This window comes from Fukomys damarensis, unplaced genomic scaffold, assembly GCF_012274545.1.
Source record: "Fukomys damarensis isolate Sample0158 unplaced genomic scaffold, DMR_v1.0_HiC HiC_scaffold_22, whole genome shotgun sequence".
NCBI classification, from domain to species: Eukaryota; Metazoa; Chordata; class Mammalia; order Rodentia; family Bathyergidae; genus Fukomys; species Fukomys damarensis.
In genome coordinates, this window is record NW_022900934.1 from 17879797 (window position 1) to 17896988 (window position 17192).

The 17192-nt window shown below is 36.4% G+C and overlaps 1 long non-coding RNA gene and 1 pseudogene across 2 annotated transcripts in view; both read right to left on the minus strand.

The window, feature by feature from the left end:
* LOC104867143 overlaps positions 1-17192 on the minus strand; it is a 101535-nt gene that overhangs the window by 38912 nt on the left and 45431 nt on the right. The window contains exon 3 of one of the 2 annotated variants that reach the window (XR_781686.1): positions 15355-15424. The exons of the other annotated variant lie outside the window; for it this stretch is intronic. This is a non-coding gene — a long non-coding RNA (uncharacterized LOC104867143). Of the gene's footprint in view, positions 1-15354; positions 15425-17192 lie in introns of those variants that run through there. 2 annotated transcript variants of the gene reach the window in all.
* Positions 8813-8936, minus strand: LOC117287262 (annotated as a pseudogene).

A 17192-nucleotide genomic window follows, 5' to 3' on the forward strand; every position in this document is an offset into this window, starting at 1 on the left:
TATCACTGTCTCAGCCACAACATCCCTGCATTCAGAAAGGCTAAACAATTCATCCAAGAATGTGCCAGTCTGGAGACCAGTAGCAGCCAAGAAACTCTGGCAGGCTCGCCCCCTTTGGCCCAGAGAAGCACAGAAGCCCAGCCATATGGGAACCAACACAGCGGTGTCCTTCACCCCACAACTGAACCCCCACAAACAAGAGAAAGAGGGCCTTTCTTAGGCTCCTATAAGAAAACTGAAGCCCAATGGAAAAGTGAAGAAAATCTCTGCAATAAAGGCACACCACAGCACCATAGTTAGTAAGTCAAATAGACCAGCACCTCACTTTGGGACGTGGTCTAAATTCAGTGGAAAGACAGTTGGAACCCACAGTAAAACCTTGCAGAATTCAACCCAGCAGGAGGTCAGAGATCTCAACTTGGGACTTGCAGCCAAAAATCAGCCTGAACCTCAGAGGACAGCTGGTGGCATGATGAAACTAAATAATGGAGACATGTACATTCCAGGCCAGGGTGTCTATTGTGTCAACAGAGGTACACCCTGAAGGAGGCCTTCTATTTCTATTTGTATGTTTTATTTTCAAATTAATATTTTTCTCCTTAATCATTTAAAAATTGTATATATCTTTTTCTTTTCTCAATTTTTTCATATGTTTATCTTCTTTTTCTTCTTCTCCTTCTCCTTCTCCTTCTCTTCTATCTTTTTCACTCTCACTGTGTCCCACCTTGATGCCCATTACTCTTCCTTTTTGTTCCTGTGCCTAACCTCATTCAAATTTATTTTCTTTCTTTTCCTTTTCTTCTCTATTTCCTTCTCAATTGCCATTTGTTTTAAAAGGAAGTGATTACGGTCTCTAGCCTTACTATTGCTGTTAGTTTGTTCTGGTTTTTTTGTGTATATTTTATTCCATCTTCTCCTCTTCCCTTCAACACCTTTCTAGAGTTTGTGTGATCTTCCTGTATCCTCTGACCTCACTGCCAACTTTTCTCTATCGTATGTATCTAACCCTCTCTCCAAAACTTCTTCTAAATCCCTATCCTGAACGGTAAAAGTGCTATATTGAAGAGTTTATTCACCATATACATATTTGGGCTGGTCCTTGATTTTGATTTAATTCACACAGTTAAAAGAGATAGATTAATAGCTACCACAAATTGTCATTTTCTAAACTGTGCTTGATACTATTGTGTTGCTAATTGTATCACTTAGGCTAAGGTGTTGTGATTGATATAATCAGTTGTCCTCCTTGGTATAATGAAAATGAGATTGCCTCAGAGTCATTAGAGACTCAAAACATAAAGACCAGCTATATCTGGAAGACTCAAGTACTAACCCAGGAATTAAGCCAAGGACAGGACCAACAACAAAATAAAAATGAGAAAACATTTAAACAAGGCACAAAAACAGACTTCCACCCCAACAAAGGTAAACCCTATGGTAAATGAGGTAAAAAAAAGTCTGACAGTCAACCATCTGAACACCCTCAACTCATAGCACAGGAAGTAACAAAATAGATAAATGAGGCTCTAGAAAATTTCAAAACAGGAATAATTTCCCAGATAACCACAGAGATGATGAGAAGAATAAAAGACATGATTAGAAACTCTAGAACAGAAACAGATTTAAAAAATAGATATGCTCAGGACCTTAATGGAAACCATGAATGCCAAGAATAGGAAAAAAATGGAATCCATGAAGGAGATTTAAACAGATATCCCAGAGTTTAAAAACTCTATAGAAATCATTCACAGCAGGATGAATGAATGTGAAGATAGAATTTCAGATATAGTAGACAGGATTGTGGTTAGTGACTATGAAAACAGAGATTTCTTAAAAACAGGAACCATGAGAAATCAATCCAACAACTCCTAGATGATACAAAGAAGAATAATATAAGACTTATAGGAATCCATGAAGTAGCAGGAAAAGGCTCAAATGAGTTAAAAAAAAACTGTTCACAGAATTAATGAAAGAAAACTTCGCAAACAGAGGAGAAGAATTTGACATACAGATAAGTGAGGCATATAGGATTCCAACTTGCCATGATAAAAAAAAAATCTACACCTAGACTTATAATAAATACTCAAGATCCCAGAAACCCAACAGAAAAACAAAATACTGCACGTAGTTGGAGAAAGGAAACAAATCACATGCAAAGGAAAGCCCATCAGAATCACATCAGACTTTTGGCAGGGTACTGTGGATTGAACTTGGGTCCTTGTGCTTGCAAGGCAGGCAACAGAACCGCTGAGCTAAATCCCTGGCCCCAACAGCAGACCTTTCAACACAAATACTCAAGTCAAGGAGAGCCTAGAGTGAGGTATTTCAAGTCCTAAAAGAAAACAACCTCCAACCTAAACTGATGTATCCTACAAAAACTATCTTTCAAAATTGATAGGAAAACAAGATACTGCCCTCAAAAAGAACACCTGAGAAATTTCATGAACACCAAACTGGCACTCCAAACACTTCTAAACAATATCCAGGAAAAAGAAAATGAAGGCCACAACTCCTTAAGGGCCAACAGAGTAAATGTACAAGGCAAGGAAAGAAATTAAAGGGAGAGAGGGAAAAATAAAAAAATAACAGAACCAACAACCAGGAAAATAAGATGACTATGAAAAGTCAATACATAACAGTTATAACCATCAATGTTAATAGCCTCAATTCACCAATCAAAAGAGAATAGATAAAGAAGCAAAATCCAACAATATGCTGTATAAAAGAAACTGATTTAATGCACAAAGAAATTCATAGACTGAGAGGAAAAGAATAGAAAACAGTTCTCCATGTGACAGGAGCCCACAAAAAAGTAGGGATAGCTATCTTATTGGCAGACAGAGTAGATTGCAAACCAAAACTAATTAAGAGAAACAAAGAAGGCCACTACATCCTTGCAAAGGGAACAATACAAGAGGAAGAAATGACAATCATAAATATATATGTACCAAATACTAATGCCCCCCACCTATACAAAACAAATATTAATGGATATAAAAAAATGAAATAAGCACTAATACAGTTATAGTGGGGGACCTCAACACTCCACTGATAAAATAGATCATCTAGACAGAAAATAAACAATGAAATAACACAATTGAACCAAGTATTAGAACAAACGGACTTAGTAGATATCTAAAGTGTTCCATCCCACAAATCAGAATATACTTTCTTTTCAGTTGCTCACAGGTCATTCTCCAAAATAGATCACATGCTAGCTCATAGGACATGCTTAAGTAAATGCAAAGGAATTGAAGTTATCCCCTGTATATGATCAGACCAAAGTGCAAATTAAACTGGAGATTAATAGCCTAAGAAACCATAAGAACTTCACAAACACATGGAAATTAAATAGCACCCTGCTGAACAACTATTGGGTCACAGAGGAAATTAAAGAAGAAATTAGATGGTTTCTACAATTAAATGATAATGCCAATAAAACATACAGGAATCTTTGGGAGAAAATGAAAGCAGTTCTATGAGGGAAATTCATAGCAGTAAATGCCCATACTAGGAAAACACAGTGAGCTAAAAATAAGAAACCTAATGCTTAACCTTAAGCTTCTAGAGAAAGAAGAGCAAGACAAACTGAAAGCTCGTACAAGTCAGGAAATTATAAAGATCAGAGCAGAAATTAATGCAATGGAGACTTAGAAGATGATAAAAAAAACTCAATGAATCAGAGTTGGTTTTTTGAAAGAATAAATAAAATTGATAAACCCTTAGCCAACCTTATCAAAAAAAAAAGGAAAGAGAAAAGGCTCAGATCCATGCAATTAGGAATGAAAAGGTGAAGTCAAAACAGACCCACAAGAAATCCTGAGAATCATCAATACCTACTTCAAAAATTTATACTATAATAAAATGGAAAATACAGAAGAAATGGACAGATTCCTATACACATATGAACTTCCAAAGTTGAACAAGTCAACAAAAAAAAATCTAAACATACCAATTACATTCAGTGAAATTGAAAATGTAATTAAAAGTTTACCAAGAAAGAAAAGCCCAGGCCCTGATGGCTTCACTGCTCAATTCTACAAGACATTTAGAGAAGAACTATTGCCATTACTCTTAAAGCTCTTCAGATAAATTGAAAGGGAAGCAATACTTCAAAATTTATTCCTGGAAGCAAGTATTACTTTGATTCCAAGACCAGGGAAAGACCCAACCAAAAAAGAGAACTATAGGCCAATCTATCTAATGAATACAGATGCAAAAATCCTCAGTAAAACACTGGCAAACAGAATACAGAAGATCATCAAAAAGATCATACACCCTGACCAAGTCAGATTTAATCCAGGGATGCAAGGATGGTTCAACATACGTATATCAATAAATGTAATACACTATATTAACAGAGTCAAGGAAAAAAACATATGATCATCTCAATAGATGCAGAAACAGTATTTGACAAAACTCAACCTCCATTCATGATAAAAAAAAAAAACTGCAGAGTATTGGAATTGATGGTCTTTATCTCAACCTGATAAAGCCTATCTGAAAAACCAATAGCCAATATCAATCCTAATGTTCAAAAACTAAAAACCTTCATGCTAAAATCAGGAACAAAACAAGGATGTCCACTTTCACCACTCCTATTCAATATAGTTCTAGAAACAGTGTACATAGCAATTAGAAAGGGAAATAAATAAAAGGAATAAAATAGGAAAGGAAGAAGTTAAACTGTCACTATTTGCTGATGATATGATACTTTACATAAAAACTCTGCCAAAATACTGCTAGACTTAACTTACAGATTCAGTAGAGTAGCTGGATACAAAGTCAACACTCAAAAATCAATAGCCTTCTTCTACACAAAAAACAGACTCACTAAGAGAGAATTAGGGAAATAATTGCTTTACAATGAACATCCAAAAAAATGAAATATCTAGGAATCAGCCTAACGAAGGAGATAAAAGACCTCCACACGAAAATTATAGCACTACGAAAAAAGAGATAGAAGAGGATATAAGAAGATGGAAAGACATCCCTTGCTCCTGGGTAGGAAGAATAAACAGTGAAAATTGGCATACTACCAAAACTGCTACACAGATTCAATGCAATCCTGATTGAAATCCCAACAGTATATTTCACAGAACTTGAGAAAACCATCCAAAAATTCATTTGGAACCAGAAGAGACCTAGAATAGCAAAAGCCATTCTAGGCAACAGAGACATGACAAGGGGTATAGCGATGCCCAACTTGAAACTATACTACAAAGCCACTGTGATAAAAACAGCATGGTCTGGGCAAAGAAACAGACCCGAGGATCAATGGAATAGATTAAAAGGTGCAGAAACAACACCAGACATACTCAGCTACCTCATCCTTGACAAATGAGCCAACCATCCTCACTGGGGGAAAGATAGCCTCTTTAATAAATGGTATTGGAAAAACTAGCTTTCAATTTGCAAAAGATTAAAACTAGATCCCTGTCTTTCACTATACACTAAACTAAACTCCAAGTGGATTAAAGATCTAAATATCAAAACAGAAGCACTAAACTTACTGGAAAGTAAATTAGGTAGAACTCTCAAAGACACTGGCATAGAAGAAGACTTTATGAACAAATCCTCAGTGGCCTGAGAAGTTGCACAAAGAATCAACAACTGGGATCTCATTGTATCAAAAAGTTTTTGCAGTGCAAGAGAAATCACCAACAGAGCTAAGAGACAACCTACAATGTGGGGAAAAAAAATTGCCAGCTACTCCTCAGACAAAGGACTACTATCTAGAATTTATTAAGAACTCAAAAAAATCAGACCCCTTAAATACAAAGACCCGATTCAAAAATGGGCATCTGAAATGAACAGACATTTCTCAGAAAAAGAAGTAAAAGCAACAAATAAATATATGAAAAAATGTTGAACATCACTGGTCGTTTGAGAAATGCAGATGAAAACAACACTGAGATTCCACTTTACCCCACAAAGAATGGCTGCTATCGAGAAATCAACCAATAACAAATGCTGGCGGGGGTGTGGAGAGAAAGGAACCCTTCTCCATTGTTGGTGGGAGTGCAGACTGGTGCAACCACTGTGGAAATCAATATGGAGATAACTCAAACAACTAGGACTAGAGGTCCTATTTGACCCAGCTAACCCTCTGCTGGGTGTCTTTCCAAAAGAATTAAAAGAATCACACCACAGTGATATATGTGCACCCATGTTTATAGCAGCACAGTTTATAATAGATAAAAGTTGGAAACAATCCAAATGCCCATCAACTGGATACTGGATAAAGAAGATGTGGTTTTTCTCTAAAATGGAGTACTACTCAGCCATAAGAATCAGAAACTAGAAACATTTATAGCTAAATGGATGCACATTGAGGCCATACTCTTAAGTAAAATAAATAGGACACAAGAGTAAATACTGAATAGTTTCTCTGGTGTGAAAAACTAAAAGTGTAAATTAGGTTCAAATGGTATAACTGATAGTGTGAAATGGGAAGAAAATGGTTAAAGGGGAAGTGGGAAGAGGAGGGAAAAGGAAATAAGGGAAAAGAAAAAATGAAAAATGGAAACAAACTCCTTGTAAATAGGAAGGGTGAAGGAGGTGAAGAGAGGGCAGGGGTATGGAGAAAATATAAGAACCAAGACATATCATGTAAAGGTACAAGATCCCAATGATAAATGTAACTGTATTGTTTGCTTTAAATGTACCAAGAAACTTAATGGAGGGAAAAAAAGGATGTGCCAATCTCAGATTGTGGAACTGTCTCTTTAGTAATAGAAGTTGAAGTTGCCAAGTCTTTCCCCATCCCACCCCTCACCCTCAACTGAGGGCAGAAGATGACACTGCCCTGACTTTGCCCAAGATTGTGAAAATTTGCCTATAATATCCTATATCATTGTGAGCAAGGGTTTACTTGTTCTTTTCCTGGGGTAACCAATAAGAATATGCTAGAATTTTTCCAAGAATCAAAAGAGGGTGTGAACCAGAGCAGAAGACAGGATACCAAAAGAGAATGGGGGAACTACTAAATATCCTTCCCACCACAGCAACCTTCCAATAATAAAATCAACAGCAACAAATAATACTGATTTGGTGTCTACTGCAGGCTAAGTACTTCATAACCATTCCCTCATATGTCTTCAAAAAAAACCCAAATATGTTAAAGAAGCTACTGCTATCCTCATTTTCACAGATTAAAAAACTGAAGTTCAAATATTCTAAAAAATAATCAAGGATGAGGCAACCAGTCAAGAGCCAGAATTAGGAAAGTCTGGAGCCAGAGCCCAAACTTTCCAGTACCACCTTCAGCTGTCTGCAGTTAGAATAGGGTCTCTGCAACTATCACCACATGGCAAGAGCTGCACACAGCCACAGGACTTCAGCTATCAAAATTCAGCAGGGCCAGTAGCCAAGGCTGCAAAGCTTCAGGCATGGCCTAGAATCTTGTTTCCCAAAAGACCTACACCTGAGAAGATGGACTCTGTTGGTTTTTAGAAGTCAGTCTTCCCTCTTGAGTTCTTCCAAGACAGCAGAGTATTTTTAAGCATTAAGATGCCTTCTAACCACAGCAGGCTTTGTCCAACTTGCCTTGACATTTCTGTTTTGCCTGCAACATATGAATATTTTTCTTCTTTGCCTTTCTTGCAGTGAACCATGCTATACTTCTAAACCAAACAGTGTGACATACATTCAAATTACAGTCTTCACTTATGCTGATTTGAGTCTCTTAAGTAACCAATCATTGTGACTTTGAGTGAGTTTAATTATCATGATACTTCAGTGCATAAATAACCATGTACACCCTATTAGCCTGGCTGACAGCTCTAATGGAATCCAGAGGTCTAGTCTCCTCTGGTAAAAATGTCTGAACTTTTGTCCTTTACACTGCATTGTCAGTATGTTTGAAAGGACAAGGCAAGAGGAGATGTGATCTCCCAAGGCTGTACTCTTTTGGGGACAATTTAACTCTCTTCTCTTTAAATAGCAACTAGACTAAGAAGCAGAAAAATATATGGGTAACTTTTTAATTTCTTCAGTGAAAGCATTCATCTTCAAAATACTTTCAGACACAGCATCTCATTAAATTCAGAAAGTAGTTGAGGTATCATTCTCCTACAGAGTACCTGGTATTTAATCAATATTTACTGAATTAATAACAATTCATCGAAGAAGAAACTAAGACTCAGAAGTAACACATTGGTCCATGATGGCCCATTTAGTCCAGGGCAAAGTCTGACTCCTAATCTCAAATCTGCAAACTCAGTTATCAGATGACAAATGTAGGGCCAGTGAGGCAGCCAGCATCCCTGACCAGGTCATCCTCCCAGACCTAAGTCCACAAGATTTGATCAGGTCCTAGGGCCCAAGTTCTCCTAGTTCCATCTTCTACCCTGTGGTCTAGGAAAGACCTGAGGACCATCCAGGAACAAACTTCAGCAGTAACAGCAACTTTGTAAAAGTAAGGACACTTAGTTCCAAAGCCCTCCCAATATATTCTCTCAGTTTTTCCTTCAACTATGACTCACTTCTAAAGTTCAAAAGATAAGAATGCCTCTAGTCATCTGCCCCTTTCTGCAATGTCTAACCTAGAGTTTCTTGATCTGTTTTGTCCAAGAACTCCTTAGCAATCTATGGAAGCTTATAAATTATTTCTCAGAATATCCTTTTAAATGGATGAAATAAAACACAATGGATAACAAAGATAACCAAAGTGGGGTGCTATAAGCCGGTAGCTGGAAAGAAATGTGGTTATCAAAGTCTTTTCTAAGTGTGTTACAGGAATATATGTATTTCTTTATTAATACATTAAATAACATCTACCACAGAGTCTAATAACTTCTATAATTTCAAAGTAGTGAACACAATGTTTGTGATATCAATAAATACCATGTGAAATAAAAATATCTGATATTTTATTATTAACAAAGTCACATATACTACTACACTTGATCTTAGCCAAAAGGCTGAGAAGTGATAGTCACATATATTGCTAATACTGCTAATAATTTGTTACCTACATTCAATAACTGAAGGAAATAGTAATTCTTAATTAGATTTTAGGAAAAATAACAGTGTAATCTTTTCCAATCTAAGTTCTTAGACTCCCAGAATTCTACCGAAAACCCTTCAGTGGACCCCAAGTTAAGAATCTCTGGTCTAACCATGACTGAACCGGCACTTTGTCCCTTTCTGGTCCCGGATAAGGAAGAGCTTTCTAAGGCAGCAACATTGACCCCTACTTCACTCCAAGTCCTTGAGCCTCACCATCCCAGAACCTTGACCCCCACTTTTCTACCCATGGCTATTTCCTAGAGCTATGACTTCCTACTTGATATTACTCTTTTTTACTTCATTATGTCTTTTCTTGACAAATTTTCTATTTAGTTATACATAAAACACACCCCGTTATTTCTTTCCAACCTCCATAAACTACCCTTCTTTACAGTAACTTCATTTAGAGGCTCAAAGTGCATGTTACTCACAATCACAATATACATTGGCAAGAGAACATCAATCCTCACTCATTTAAGGGTAGATACCTTGGTATCCATCGCTGTCACACTTAGAGGAGAACCAGTATTGGAATTATTCCCTAATATACTGTGAAGACCAGGCTTTTCACCCTGAGTTGACCTTACATAATGATAAGAATCATGAACTCTGAATTAATATCTGCTATTTTATCCTTTACAGATAGGAAATGAGTTTACAGAAAGGAAGTAAAGTCCTAACATTCACACAGCTACCATCATAGAACCAGGATACAGGAAAATCTTGAGGAAACTATTCTGTTATACCTTTCCCAACTTAGCAGTTCATTAGAGAAGATTTAAGCTGAATACCTATCACTCTTTATATCAAAGTAAAATCCTAATAAACCAAAAATATAAACAAAACAAGGCCATGCAAAAGAAGGCCATAAGGAGATTTAGGTAAATAATTTTATAATTCCAGGATGATATTTTTTAAATGGTGAAGGCATTTTTAAAATACCATGTCAAGAACAGAAACCAAACAGGAAAGACTGGCATATTGCAGTACATAAAAATGTAAACCTTCTGTCTGACCAATAAATAAGCTTGGAAAAATATTTTCAACATATGTTACAAACAAAGGTTGCCATTACTCATAGAGACAGAAAACTTACAAAAAAGTAGATGAAAAATGAATGTCACATATTTTTTTAAAGTTGGTAAGCAGAAGAGATAATTCACAGAAGACACAAAAATAGTTAGTAACTGATTTTCCTGACACAAATGGGAAAGATAATAAGGATTTAACGAAGTATCATAAGAGAATTCAACCATATTATTGGTTCAAGAGATTCAACCATATCTACTACTTAGGAGAAACAAGACTATAATATGTACATGTAACCACTCCCCAAGATGAATGTAAACTGCATAAATTGCAAACATATACTAATAAAATTTAAAAATTATAAAAAGAAGAAACATGGGTTTCTTAAGCCCAGGAAAAATGAATAGAGACTTTTGTGCCTAAGGGCTGGGCAATGAAATGTTTTCCTTTTTAACTCTATGTGGGAAAGTGATTAGAAAGTGAGACCAGAAGTGGGAACTGGAGAATACAATGAAAGGCAACCCCTAGTTAAGAGGAGATTACCATGGTGCTGAGCCCAAGATGAGCATTGCAATGCAAATTTTTCATTTGAGGGAGTGCTCTTAGGTCAAATGTGTAAGCAAAAATATTAGGAAAAACTAAGCTCAAAGCAAGCAGATGGAAAGAATAAAGATGATTAGAGCAAAACATAATGAAATAGAAACAGAAAAAATAAAAGTAATAAAACCAAAAGTTGATTCTTTGAAAAGATCAACAAAATTAACAAATCACTAGCTAAAAATAGATTTTTAAGCAGAGAAAAAAATAAATTACTAAAATCAGAAATGAAAGAGGAGACATTACTAACAATCTGAAAAGATAAAACAGGATTCCAAGGCAGCACTATGAACAAATGTATGCCAACATATTATATAACTTACATGAACTAGACAAACTACCAAGACTTATTAAAGAAGAAATAGAAAATTTGAATAGGCTTCTGAAAAATAAAAACGTTGATGTTGTTATTTTAGAACACAAATAAAGGCTTAGGCCCAGATGACTTTCTAGTGTATTCTATCTGTCTTAGTTACTATACTTTTCTCATTCCTGAGAAAAATACCCAACACCCAAAGTTAAAGAGGGAAAGGTTTATTGTAGCTCACAGTTTGTAGAGGTTTCAGTTCATAGTAGGCTGGCTCCAAGGTGGGGTGGTATGGCAGAGGGGCACTGCAGAGCAGACACAAGGCAGCAAGCCACAAGCAGCAACAGCAATAAGCAACAAATAACAAGCGACAAACCTCCTTCTGTCCATTATATCATATCCAGGCTACCCACCCTTAAGGTGGACATCACTCACCTTTAATCCTCACATCACATCCTTGATCCCAGTGTCACACACCCTAGATCCAGCCACCTCCAAAAGTCCCCAACTATGACTGCATGAGGCTTTGGGGAATATCTAGATGTAAGCCACAATACTAACAAGCATTTAAAGAATAAGTAAAACCATTTCTTTTGAAAACTAGAAGAGGAAGGAATACTTCCCAACACACTCTGAAGCCAGTGTTACTCTAAAGCCAAAACACAATGAACAAATCCCAAAGAAAACTACATGCTAATATCTCTTATGAACATAGACACAAAAATTGTTCAACAAAATACTAGTAAACTGATTCTGACAAGCTATAGAAAAGGATTATATACCATGACAAAGTGGGAATTTATCCCAGAAATTAAAAGTTGGTTTATTACCTAAAAAAAATTAATGTAATACCACATATTAATATGAGGCAAAAACCAATGATCATCTCACAGATGCAGGAAAATTGAACATCCAACATAACAAAAATCTTCACAAATAACAGAACAAAATTTAAACTGATAAAGGATATCAACAAAAGCCCACTGCCAAAGTACTTAATGAAAAACTAAATACTTTCTCCTTAACATCAGGTATAAAATAAGGATGTTAATCTCTGTTTAACACTGTTTTGGAGGTACTAACAAGACCAATTAGGCAAGAAAAATGAAGAAAAAGTAAGAAATAAACTATCTCTATTTACAGATGATATGATACATGCGGTAAATTCTAAGGAAGTCACTAAAAGAAGAATAAAACAAATAATCTTAGCAAGATCTCAGGGTACAAAATCAATATGCAAAATCAATTGTATATTTATATACTGCTAATAAACAATCTACAAAGTAAACAACTCCATTTATAGTAGCCCTAAAAAGAATAAAATAGTTGAATAAAATTAACAAATGAAGCGCAAAATCTGTATTCTGAAAACTACATCACTGACTGACAAGGAAATGCAAATCAAACCACAATGGGGTACGGATTCAACCATTATATGGTCTATAATCAAAAAGAAGATAATAATAAGTGTTGGTGAGACTGTCCAGAAATTAAAATTCTCATACACTGCTGGTGTAAAATGATACAATTATTATGGAAAGCAATGTGTTGGTTCTTGAAAAGGTTAAACACAGAGTTACCAAAGGACCTAATAACTCCATGCTTAGGTACATACTCAACAGGAATGAAATTATATGTTCATGAAAAAATGATACATAAATGCTCATAGCAAAGTTATTCATAAAACCAAAAACTGGAAACAACCCAAACATCTATCGTGTACTTGAAAATGAGTAAAAGAAGCCAGCCAAAAAAGAATACATACCGTATTATATGGTTGCATTTATATGAAGTAAATAGAATAGATATAACTATAGAGATAAAAGTAGATTAGTGGTTGCCCTAGGTTCAAATGACTGGTACAGAGTGACTGCTAATGGGTGTAGGGTTGCCTTTTAGGATGATAAAAATATTCTAAAATTAATTGTGGTGATGGTTGCACAATTCTAAAAGACTAAAATCCATAAAATTGTGTACTTTAAATGAGTGGGTTGTATAATATATGAATTATAACTCAATAAAGAGGTTATAGAAAAATAATGACTTTTACAGTAATATCAAATTTTAACTCAAACAAAAAAAGATATTAAAGTGGAAGAATGGAGCCAATTATAATGGAAGTTTTATTCCACATGAAAATATACACTGAATCTTTAAGTACTCCATAGCATGTGTCATCAAAATATATAATAAAAAAGCTGTTGTAAATATAAGAACTTCATTTTAAAAAGAGACTCACAGTTCTTATTCCAGGACAGGTGCCCATGACGCATTTACAGACACTAACTTTGAAATAAAACTTTAAAAAGAAGAAATAACACATAGCATATTTTCCAAACAGTGCAATAAGAGCTAAGAATGAGAACACAAAAGTAACACAAATTTTCTAAAAAACCAAATCACAATGGTTAAATTAGCTCTTAACAACTTTTGTTTCTAATATATATCAAAACTGATATTGCATTAAACTTTATAGTCCATAAATTTCAAAACTTGGCTGCCCTTAAGTGTTTTGCAGACCAAGTTTTTCCCCAAAAGCAGGACTAGGTAGATAATACATCTCCTTCCTATTGTATATTGCTGGCGCCAGCTGGCATTAAAACTAACTTGTAGCCTTATATTTGTTCATGTACATTTAACTTGTATTTGATTGTCCTTTGTGTCTACTTATTTCTAAACTACTGTGGCACATATTCTTGTATTTTACTTATTTACCTAATAGTTATTTTCACCTTATTTAAAAACTCTAGTATCAAAGGCAATGACTTTCAGTTGATGACATCTCTGGTTGCATCTCAAAAGACAAACATTTTAAAACTTTTTTCTGATTATGAAAATAACACATTTCTGTAAATATAAGGTAAATATTCAGGAATGTATGGTTTAGATGAGAAAATTTTTTAGTTTTTTGAGACAAGGCCTCACTCACTACGTAGTTCAGGCTGGGCTTGAATGCACTGTGTAGCCCAAACTGGCCTTGAACACACAGTGATCCTCCTGCCTCAACTTCCCAAATGCTGGGATTACAGGTGTGCGTCATCATGCCCAGCTGAGAAAGTCTTATTGTCTGCAATTCTATGCCTTATTTCATCCTTCCATTCTTAACTAATTTTATAATAATCAAAATTTTGTGAATATTCCTCCAAATTTTATTGTGTTAGTAAGACTATGTATGTATATAATAATCTCTTTATCTGAACTGGAATCATACTTTCACACTTTACATAAAATTAATTCTTTCATCTTAGGCACATTAATGGTAACTTTCCATAATAGCATCTACAGGCTTCTTTCAGTTGGGGTTGTATGAATGTAATCATACATTTAACAAATCCACCATTGGTTGGTATTTTTGTAGTTACCAATTTTAGATATTACAAACACTGCTGCAGTGAATATTCTTACTCATCTTTGTGATCATACAAATATTACTATAGGATTTGTAGTTTTCTCATTATTATTCCACAGATACAAAACAAGTTTGCCTAGGACTACAAACAAGATTGTCCATGACACTAGCAATGACAGACAAAACAACAAGAACATGCCTAATATGGTTTCAGGATAGGTGATATTGGAAGGCCCCCAAGAGAGATACAGGAAGGGACCTGGATGGAATTTTGTAAAACAACAGATCAAAGGAAGAAGGCTTTCAGGTTTTATAAATGTTTGAAAGTAAAATTGGAGGTTTGAAAACTTGGAGCAATACAGACCGATTTCTACCTTACTGATTCTACTCAAACAGTACTGGTAAGAGTTCACATGCATACCTCTTTGTTCTACTAGTCAGTGGAGCTGCAGAGAAGGAACTACATATGAGGAGGCAAATTCTAGGATCAAAGTAAGCAAAATCAACTACCCAGGTGTGCTCCATCCTCCCACTGGGGCTGAGACCACCTGGATGAGGAAGACAAGGGATTGAGCCAGTCTGCAGTGGAAAGTCAATACAGCCCAGTAATCCTAACCAGAGGGGACAGAAAAAGTAACGGAAGAGAACAGAAACTAATTAAGTAGAGCTGAACTAGTTATTTTTCAAAAACTCCAAGAGTTTTTTTTTTTAAATAGACTCATGTACTCTCAAGCTGAGTAGTCTACTCTGGCATTCGGAAGAAATAGTAACGGAGTACAAGGCAAGGCATGATGAGAGAGAACAGTAGAAAGGTAGACAGGTGCCAAGCCACACATTACATTAAAGCATGTTGATTCTATGGTTTGTACTATCTTAGTCAGAAGAGCAGCATGATTACTCTAATTTAAGCTGCATTAAATCTTTGCTGGAACAAAGATATGAGATACAAGTTCACTGGACTTAGAGTGATAGATGTTGCCTTAGTCTGTCTGTGCTTTTATAATAAAATACCTGAGGCTGGGTAATGTATAAAGAAGAGAAATTTATCTCTTACAGTTCTGCAGACAGAAGTCCAAGATCTAGATGCTAGCACCTGGTGTCTAGTGAAGGTCTTCTTGCTGCTGCCTCACCTAGAGCCAAGGTGAAAGGGAAAGGGGGAGACAACTTTCTGTCTTTACATTGCCAAAGAACAGAGGAGAGTGAACTAAACCCCATAATCCCTTTAATCTATAATTCCACTAATCCACTCATGAGAGTGGAGACTAAGGTCCTGAATCCCCACCCCAAACCCCTTAGGCCTCACCTCTCAACATGGTTCCACTGGGGCTTAAATTTCTAGCACACGATTTTGAGGGCCACATTCAGAGGACAACAGATAGAAGTGCCCCACAAATGTGATCTACTGCCATTTATTACCAACACTGACACATCTGTGAACACCTGTGAGTTTAGAGACAGTGAGTTGGCGGTACTGGGCAGGTCAAAGGGGTGGCTCAGGAGGCTCTGCCCCACAAGTGATTCCAACTGTGACATGAAGGCCTAGAAGAAAAGCCAAAGGTTGTCGATCAAATCTAGGCATTGTAAGCTCAGCAGATTTGAAATCAGGGCACTCACTGTGAGCCAGACGCCATTCCAGGCATGTTGTGCATGTTTTTTCTCACTTAATTCTCAGATCACATTTACAAGGATATTGTTATTTTTTTAATTCAAATTTTATAGATGAGAAAATTTGAGGCTTTCAGGGGTTAATTAGGCTCATCAGTGGGACTCAGGCCCACACTGACTTCTCCCTGATGCTTTCCCAGTGATACATAACCCTGTGTGTGCAAAAGGGCAGAGCTGCAGTTCAAAAGCTATGTACACAGCAGCCCTCCCTGGCTTTGGCCCACACAGGGGCCAAAGGCTGCCTGGTGGGGGGTGGGCACAGCCAGCAGGCAGAGAGATTATGGGGAGAGTAAATGCCATGTCTGTTCCATGTTCTTATTCATTATCTTTCCTTCAGCCACAGGCAGCTGCAGTTGACTTCTTTCCCCTGGCAAGACCCTGATGGCCACACTCTTAGCTTTCTTTGATAGTCATCCTTGTTGTCAAAGTGAAATTGACCTCCAAAGGACCTTGTTCACACTATGGCACAGTCTAGTGGCTGTGCTGGGGCATCGCTCCATGCAGGCTACACCCCTCTTACTAGACATGAAAAACAGTAACAAACGTTACTGCTTGTGGATCCTTCCAGCTGAGTTGGGAAGGAACACTTTAGAGTTAGCCCTGCTCATTGTACCTCTTTTATTTTCACCTTTGATAGCCAACCACCTCTCTGGTTCACAACTTAGTTTAACTCTAAATATGGGGGTTTCTGGCTGCCCCAGGAGTGTTCCTGTGGTGAAATCTTTCTAGGATCACCCAATGCCTGCCCAACCTTAATTCTGCTTCTACCAAGTCCTGTGGCGCCGACTCAGTCCCTACTCCCCACCATACACATACACATACACATACCCCTCAAAAGAGATTAGCTGTCCATTGAGGCCACTCTTAAGTGAAACAAATAGGACATATCTGTGTACATACTGAATAGTCTCTCTGGTGTGAGAAATGTAAAGTGTAAATGAGAATCAAAATGTATCATAGAAAACGTGAAATAAGAAGAAAAAGTACAGAGAGGAGGGGAAGGAGAAGTGAGAGGGATACACGAAAGGAAAGAAGGAAAAGGAAAATAAAAACAAAGTCTTTGTAAATAGGAAGGGGTAGAGGGGCTGAAGGGAGGGCAGGGGAATGAGGAAAAATAACAACAAAGATACATCATGTAAAGGTAACAAATTTCCAATGATGAATGTCATAATACTGTATATCTAAAATGTACCAATAAACTTAATGAATAACAAAAAAGAGATTGGCTGTCTT